Genomic DNA, 9,412 nt, shown 5'->3' with positions numbered 1-9,412 from the left:
CACTTGCAATGTTTGAGAATTCTAGTTGCTCCACGTTATTGGGATTATTATTGTCAGCCTTTTGAATTTTAGCCATTCTAGTGAGTATGCAGTGGTACATTTGGATTTAATTTGCATTCCCCTTATGACTAATGATGTTGCAACCATCAGTTCCTATGGACAATGGAAAAATCCTATTATCCACAGAGCTGGGAATGAACAAAATTGAAATAAGTGAAGTTTCACAATAAAAAGTAAGTGCATAGCTTACCATACAACCCAGCAACCGCACCCTTGGCCATTTATCCCAGAAAAATGAAAACTTATATTTACACAAACACCTGTACGTGAATGTTCATAGCAGCTTTATTTGTAGTAACCAAAAACTGGAAATAACCCAAATGTCCTTCAATAGGTAAATGGTTAAACAAACTAGGGTATATCTATACCATGGAAAAACACTCGGCAATAAAAAGGAATGAACCATTGAAACATACAACAACTTGGATGGATCTCAAGGCAATTATGCTGAGTGAAAAAGAGCCAATCTCAAAGTTACAAACTGTGTGATTCCATTTATATAACATTTTTAAAATGACAAAACTAGAGAGATGGAGGACAGATCAGAGAGGCTGCCAGGGATTGGGGGGTGGAGAGGAGGTGGCGGTGGCCATGAAAGGGAAGCACAAGGGATCCTTTGATAGAACTGTTCTGAATCGTGATGGTGGTGGTGGTCACATGACTCTACATGTGATAAAATTGCACAGAACTAAATATACACAGAGATACATACATAAATGGGTGCATGTAAAACTGGCAAAATGTGAATAAGGTCTGTGGGTTGTAGCAATATTGATGTCCTGGCCATGATATTGTACTGTAGTTTTACAAGAAGTTGCCATTGAGGGAAACTGGGTGAAGGTTATGTGGGATCTCTCTATATTATTTCTTACAACTGCATATAAATTTATAGTGATCTCAAAATAAAAAGTTAAAATATAAGCACATAGCTGGGATAAGCAGTTTGCCATTTGGAAAAAATAAAATTATATCTATACCTCACATCATACCACAAGAATAAACTCCAAATAGATCAGGGATGTAAACATAAAAAATGAAACTCTACGGGCCGGCCTGGTGGTGCAGCGGTTAAGTGCACACGTTCTGCTTCTCAGCGGCCAGGGGTTCACTGGTTCAGATCCCGGGTGCGGACATGGCACCACTTGGCAAAAGCCATGCTGTGGTAGGCATTCCACATATAAAGTAGAGGAAGATGGGCATGGATGTTAGCTCAGGGCCAGTCTTCCTCAGCAAAAAGAGGAGGATTGGCAGTAGTTAGCTCAGGGCTAATCTTCCTCAAAAAAAAAAAAAAGAGAAACTATACAGGTCCTAGAAGAAAGCATTGGTAAATTCGTCTTTAATTTCAGTTTAAGAAAGAACTTTCTGGCTATGACTCAGAAAACAGATGCAATAAAATATTGATGAATTTGAAATATTCAAAGATTTGACTACATCAAAAAAACAAATCAAAAGACAACTTACAAATTGGGAAAAAAATATTTGCAAGATGGATCACAGATAAAGGGCTAACATTGCTGTGTTACTCTGCTAGAGCTGCCATAACAAAGTACCACAGACTGGGTGGTTTAAGCAACAGAAATTAATTTTCTCATAATTCCGGAGACTGGAAGGTCAAGCTTGCAGATGGCCTTTTCTCTGTATGCACACATCTTTCTTGTGTTTCTCTCTCTCTATGTCCTTATCTCCTGTTTTAAGGACACTGGTTAGACTGGATGAGGGCGCACCCCAAGAGCTTCATTTTAACTCCATTACCTCTTTAAAGGCCCTGTCTCCAAATACAACCACGTTAGGGCTTCAACATATGAATCTGCAGGAGGAGGACATAAATCAGTCCATAAGACTTACTAACATTGAAAAAGACTCTTGGGACCAGCCTGGTGGTGTAGTGGTTAAGTTCGTGTGCTCCACTTCAGCGGACCAGGGTTTGCGGGTTTGGATCTGGGGTGTGGACCTACACACCACTCATCAAGCCATGCTGTGGCAGCATCCCATATACAAAATAGAGGGAAACTGGCATCGGATGTTAGCTCAGGGCCAGTCTCCCTCACCAAAAAAAACACAAGAACAAAAAACAGAAAAACTCTTTGTTTCACAATATATACAAGTATCGACTCATTATGTTGTACATCTGAAACTACAGTCACATGCCTCAAGTCTTGTTCTTTGCTGTTGCACTGTACAGTCATGCACTGCATAATGATGTTTCAGTCAACAATGGACCGCATACATGATGGTGGTCCCATAAGATTAGTACCATATAGCCTAGGTGTGTACTGGCTATACCATCTAGGTTTGTGTAAGTACACTGTATGATGTTTGCACAACGAGGACATTGCCTAACAATGCATTTGTCAGATTGTATCCCCGTCATTAAGCAATGCATGATTCTAATATAATGTTCTATGTCAATTATACCTCAATTTAAAAATACCTCTTAAAATTGAAGGAAAGATGAAAAAACTTGACAGAAAAAAAATGGCCCTGCTGACACCTTGATTTTAGACTACTGGCCCCAGAACTGTGACAGAGAATAAATATCTATTGTTTTAAGCTACACAGTTTGTGATAATTTGTTACATCAGCCACAGAAAACTAATATGCAAGGGATTAAGCAGTCTTTGGGAATTCAGGCTGAGGCGACCTCAGTTGTCTCCTCTGGCCTCTGAGAAAGAAGCTTCTCAAACATCTTAAATGTTCTGACTGTTCACACTAGCTGAGCTTTACCTGCAATGGCTTGCCTCTTCCTGGAGCCCATTTACTCACTGCTCTCTCCATCACTCAGGGCTGTCTCCTTTCCTGCAATGGGGAAATCACATCTGGCTTAGAGATATAAAATCCTACATATAGGAAAAGAAATGGGACTTAGGTCTGCTGTAGTGATGTAATCAGGGAAGAGGAACAGAAGGGCCAAAGGAAGATAAGGTCACCTTAGGTGTCGAGAAAATGAAGTCTCAGTAATGATAAAATACAGTTGTTTGTTTCCAATTATACAAACGTCAAATCAGTTCTTCAAAGGCTCTCCAGAGATTCATAATGAAGGAAGATACTTCCAGCAAGCAGATTATAAATAACGAGGGAAAATGTTCTTAACTGGCAAGACCAGGCTCCAACATCACATCCTTGTAATTACGTCCCTCTGAGCAGGGTTCAGGCACTCACCCTCCACCTGGGAGAACTTGATGGACATCCTTGGAAATGACAGTCCTGCAAATGACAAAAACACTCCAACTCTACAAAGTCTAGTCCCATATGACCCTGTGGGAAAGGGGAAGGTGGGGCAGACATGGGAGCTAGGCAGCATATAGAAGGAATTTTTCTGGCATGGTTCAGTTTTCTGAATCCAGCAAGAATATACTAGTTTAATAAATTCCAGAACTGCCTCACAATGAGATTTTAAGTGGTCATTAAAAATTAAGTTGTAGAATAACCAAAAAATATATAAAAACTCAAAATATACTGACAGTGGCTAAAGCAGGTTACTACACAATATGTACAACTATTCCATTTATCAAAATGTACACATACGCCATTACAGATGGAATGTCAGACATCAGCAATAGAAAAACAAATAGCTAGATTTATACTGTAAATGTTAACATTGGTGATTTGTAGGCTGTGATACTGATTTTTTGTTTAAGTATACTTCCATAACTTACATAAATTTAAAGTTAAGTATGCTTCCTGTTTTCTTTACAAAAACCACATATTGATTTTAGAATATATGTTTTAAGGAATTTTATTAAATGGAAGTTCTTCAACAAATAGGTAAAAGAAACTGTTATAAGTCTTTAGGTTAGATTTACTGCTCAGAATATTCTAAATACAGTTGGCTATGAATGATTTCTCTTATGTTCCCTTACAGCAAACTGTTAGTTCCAAGCATGCCTGTGACGTGCTTTTCTGACTAGAAAAGAAGAGCTAAGAGGCTCAAACGTTGGTCTTGCCGCTTTGTTTTATGTCTTCTTGACAGAAGGATTTATTTCACTTCTGAAATATTAGCCATCAGGCCCTGCAACCAGTGAGAGAAGCACCTTGCTCCATTAGTTTCTCTTTGGACCCAACATCAAGAGAATCAAAACTGTAGGGCGTAAACTTGCCCAGAGAAAATTCATTCACACCCACAGTTGCTGTGAATTCGCAATAACTGGACAAGTTGCTGTAGTTAGAATTCTTTCCTATCAACTCCCATGGTTTATCATTGTACTTCTCCAGGTCTTTGTCATGCTCTGCCTTTGACTTACTTTTATACCCCTGTTGAATTATGAACAATTAACGTAGCAATTATATCTTATTAGTCTGTGTTTCTTCCAAGTACATAGGCATAGCTTCTTGCAAATTGTGGACATGTCCAACGTCTTACAGACAAATCACACTTCTAGGACAGTTTGTCTTAGGAAGAAATTATAAAAATGAACAAAAAAGTATCACAAAGATGTTCACCGAAGAGGAATTCCTGATAATCAATAATTAGTTAAAAAAAAAAAAGATAGGAATAAACAATGTGTTAAAAAATAGACCACATTATAATCATGATTTTGGTTCCAAATTAATTGTCAAAGAGAGATACTCATCAGGAATGGCTTAGTGAAGCAGACAGGATGCACAGCAGAAGGTACAGAGTTGGAAAATGATATAATCTAGTAGTTAAGTAAAGACTGAGGGCTTTGGAATTCTGGTTCCATCTCTCAGGACCTCTGTGACATTTCACAAGTTATTTCAGGTCCTGGTGCCTCACTTACCTAATCAGTTTACTGGGAAAACAGAGGGTTCGCATGAGGATTAAATGAGACAATACATAAAATACTTAGAATAGAGTATTAGTGTTCTCCAGAGAAACAGAACCAACAGGACGTGGGTGTGTGCACATGTGTATGTATATGTCTATATCTATCTATAAATCTAGACAGAGAGAGAGGGATTTTAAGGAATCAGCTCATGAGACTTTGGAGACTTGGTGAGTCCAAAATCTGCAGGGCAGGTCAGCAGGTTGAACAGGTGCAGTTCCAGTCCAAAAGTTGTCTGCTAGCAGAGTTCCTTCTTGCTCTGGGAGAGGTCAGTCTTTGTTTTATTAAGGTCTTCAACTGATTGGATGAGGCCCACTCAAATTATGGAGGGTAAACTCTACTTAGAGTCTACTGACTTAATTTCATCCAAAAACACCTTCACAGAAGCATCCAGAATGATGTTTGACCAAGTATCTGGACGTTGTGGCCCAGCCAAGTTGACACATAAAATTAATCATCATAGGTCCACTCCTTGTCAACTTGGCACCTATACGCATCTCCTTAAACCTTATTTTATCTCCAAATAAAGACAGTAACAAGGTCATACTTCCATGACCTAACATGATACAACTGTCCTGCATGCAACCAAAAAACACACGAACCCTATCCCCAGAAGAGGATGCAGAGTCCTTGGGTGATGTTTACTCTTCTCCTTGATATCCCATAACTTAAGTATCATGCTGTAAAGTTAACAATACTTAAATACTATGATATAAGGTAAGTACATTTTATGTTACATGATAAATGGATAAAAAGGGAAGAAAACAGAGATATTTGATATATATATATATACACACACAAGAAAATAAGGGAAAAAATTCATGACAGTTACAGTCCTTACTTCTGAAGCTGGTCACATGGTAATAGTTGGCATTTATAGCTACCTTCTTCCACGACCCATTCCGTATTCCCTTTGCCCTCAGCAAGCGCCTCAGCTGGCTGTGCTTCTTACTTGGTGAGATGACCCAAACATTCATTCTTGAAGGATCTGGCCCATCAGTAATCCTGCCTGAATAGAGTTGTAGTTTTCCATTCACTGTTATCAAGGGCACAGTAATACTAAGAGATGCCCAAAGAATCTCCTGTACTCCAGGCATACTCTTCCTTACCTCCCCGTGGAGCAGCAGTCCAACTTCCCTTGTTAGTAGGATCAGTAACTCCAGTCAGCAGAGTAACTCCCTTCTTTGCCTATTGATTCAGAGGGACGAGGAGCCCAGAGTGGCCGGGCAGCAGTCTTAACTTCCAGTTCAATGGAATCATTCTATCTCCTGGGAGAAGCATCTCTCCCTTTGGAACCAACAGCTCTGGGGCAGCAGAGCATAGGCTGTGGGGACAGGTAGCAAAATTTTGCTGCTGGGTCACTAGGGGTAATAATGAGTGCTGTCACTCCCATTTCTACCCCTTGATTCCTGGCCTCATGAATCGTGGCAATGTGAGAAACAGCTCCAGATATTGGACACTGATCCAGAGCATATACAGCTTTCTGGAGAACCTTGCCCCAGCCCTGCAAGGTACTGGCATCTAGCTGGCATTGTAACTGAGTCTTCTAAAGATCATTCCACTCTTCCATCAAGTCAGCTGCTTTAGGATGGTGGGGAACATAGTAAGACTAGTGAATTCCATGAGGATGGGCCCATTGCTGCACTTCATTTTCTGTGACAGGAGTTCCTTGATCAGAAGCAAAGCTGCAGGGAATACCAGGATAATGGATAAGCCATTCTGCAGGTTCACGGATAGTAGTTTGGGCAGAAGCATTATGTGCAGTAAAGACAAATTTGTATCTAGAGTGTCTATTCCAGCAAGAACAAAATGCTGCCCCTTCCATGATGAAGCAGTCCAATGTAATCAACCTGCCACCAGGGAATGATGCCGTATCAGGGACTCAGTGTTGGTCTCTGCTGCTGGCAGACTGGGCATTCAACAGTGGCCGTAGGGATGTCAGCCTTGGTGAATGGAAGCCTATGTTGCTGAACCCATATGTGTCCTCCATTACTGCCACCACAGCCACTTTGTTCATGAGCCCCCTGGGTGATGACGGGTGGCTGAGGAAAGAATTTGAGTGGTATTCACAGAATGGGTCATCCTATCCACTTTATAAAAATCCTCCTTTGGTGAGCATACATGGGACACAAATATCTTCACTTTTTTTTTTTCAAATATCTTCACTTTTACCCAGAGAGGTCCATACCTCTTTCCCAGACTTCCTTGACACCGATTTTCCAATCATGTTCCTTCCAACTCCCTGGCCATCCAGCCAAACCACTGGCCACAGCCCATGAACAGCTATATAATCACAAATTTGGCCATTTCTCCTTCCAAGCAAAATAAACAACCAGGTGCATTCCTTCAAGTTCCGCCCAACAAGAGAACTGCTTGTGCTTTCAGGGCCTTCTCAGCCTGATCACGTTTATACTACTTCCATTTAAGGGTGGAGTGATGCTATGTGCACCCAACTTAATGGCTTCTTGGGTCAGATAACCTCCAGTTCATGATGGGCAGCTCAAGTCACATGGTAACTTGGCGGCGCATGGTTAAGTGTTCAGTCTCTACTAAGGCCCAGTAGCACATCAAAATCTGTTTCTTTTGGCAGGGCTTTGCTTCAAAAGCCTAAGGGCCTGCTCTGTGTGATTCACCTATAGGGGCCTGCCAAAGGCTCCAGACAGCATCCCTATCTGCCACTGATACTTCAAGCACCAATAGATCTGCTGGGCCATATGGCCAAGTGGCAAAGCAGCACGTACAGTAGTCTCGACCTGTTGCAGAGTTGCAGAGCCTTCTCTTGTTCTGGGCCCTACTTAAAACTAGCAGCTTTTCAGGTCACTCAGTAATTAGGCCAGAGTAACACACCCAAATGAGGAATATGTTGCCTCCAAAAGGCCCACGAAACTTTGCGCCTTTTTTTTTTAGTTGTGGGGGGGCGAGATGCAACAACAACTTATCCCTCACCTCAGAAAGGATATCTTGACATACCCTACACCACTGGATCCCTAGAGATTTCAGAGGTAGAAGGCCCGAGTTTTTCTTGGATTTATTTCTCACCCTCTGACACACAAATGTCTTACCAATAAGTCTAGAGTAGTGGCTACTTTTTGCTCACTACACGAGCAAAGGTCCCCTAGGTTTGATAGGTCCAATCAGCATAATGCCATCAGTGTAATGGACCAGTGTGACATCTGGAAGAGAAAGGTAATCAAGATCCCTGTGAACTAATTTGTGACATATAGCTGGAGAGCTGATGTACCCCTGAGGCAGGACATTAAAGGTGTAGTGCTGTACTTCACCTTGCCAGCTGAAAGCAAACTGCTTCTGGTTGTCTTTATTAACAGAGATGGAGGGAAAAAAACATTTCCCAGACCAACAGTTGCATACCAGGTACCAGAGGATGTGTTAATTTGCTCAAGCAATGAAGTCATATGTGTTACAGCAGCTGCAATTGGAGTCACCACCTGGTACGATAATCCATCTTCATTCTCCAAGAGCCATCTGTCTTCTGCACAAGCCAGACAGGCAAGTTGCATGGGGATGTGGTGGGAATCACCTCTCTGCATCTTTTAAGTGCTTAATGGTGGCAGCAATCTCTGCAGTCCCTCCAGGAATGCAGTATTTCTTTTACTTTACTAGTGTTCTAGATAGAGGCAGTTCTAGTAGCTTCCATGTGTCTTTTTCCACCATAACAGCCCTCACTCAACAGGTGAGAGAACTAATGTGGGGATTCTGACAGTTGCCGAGTATGCCTATTCCATTATCCATTCTAGAACTAGGGGGAAAAAACACAGGATGGGTTGGAGCACCATTGGGCCCACCAGTAGATGGACCTGAGCTAAACTTCCATTGATCATCTGACCTCCATAAGCCCCTACTCTGACTGGTAGGCCACAGTGATGTTCTGGGTCTCCTGCAATTAGTGTCAGTTCAGAGCCAGCGTCCTTTCAGTACCTGAAAGTTCAGATTATTTCCTTTTCCTCAATGTACAGTCACCCTGGTAAAGGGGATAGGTTCCTTTGGGAAGGCTTGGGGAAAAATTAAATTAATTTTTGGCAAAGTAGCAGGGTCTTTCATTTAAGGGGTTCTGGGTCTGTACACAGGGTCAAGTCTGGGAGCTGACTGAGGGGCCATGACACTCTGTTTTTATTATTCATGTTAGGTTTTTGTTCACTTGACCTAGAACTCTTCTGCTTACACAGATGGAGTAAGAATTTAGTAAATTGCCCATCTATTTCACCTCCACCAAAGAATACCAACCATATTCCCAGTTACCCTATAACAGAGATTTTTTTTTTTGAAACCTTCTTTCATGGTCATTTTGCATTCTTTATCACAATAAATTACTATTTCATATTTTAAAAATCATGTTTTAGTCTTAGATTTTTTAAAATTTCCGCTGAAAATTTAATTTTCAAGTAAAACTGATACTTCAAGAAGCTTAACCCCTTGGGGCTGGCCCCGTGGCCGAGTGGTTAAGTTCGCGCGCTCCGCTGCAGGCGGCCCAGTGTTTCCTTAGTTCGAATCCTGGGCGCGGACATGGCACTGCTCATCAGACCACGCTGAGGCAGCGTCCCACATGCCAC

General features: G+C 41.4%; 1 pseudogene; it reads right to left on the bottom strand.

Annotated features, from left to right (window-relative positions):
• Nucleotides 1–3,819: 3,819 nt before the first annotated feature.
• On the bottom strand, nucleotides 3,820–9,387 carry LOC124249808 (uncharacterized; annotated as a pseudogene).
• Nucleotides 9,388–9,412: the final 25 nt, after the last annotated feature.

The sequence above is a fragment of the Equus quagga genome, chromosome 13 (genome assembly GCF_021613505.1).
Source record: "Equus quagga isolate Etosha38 chromosome 13, UCLA_HA_Equagga_1.0, whole genome shotgun sequence".
NCBI lineage: Eukaryota > Metazoa > Chordata > Mammalia > Perissodactyla > Equidae > Equus > Equus quagga.
This window is presented reverse-complemented; position numbering and strand designations above follow the sequence as displayed.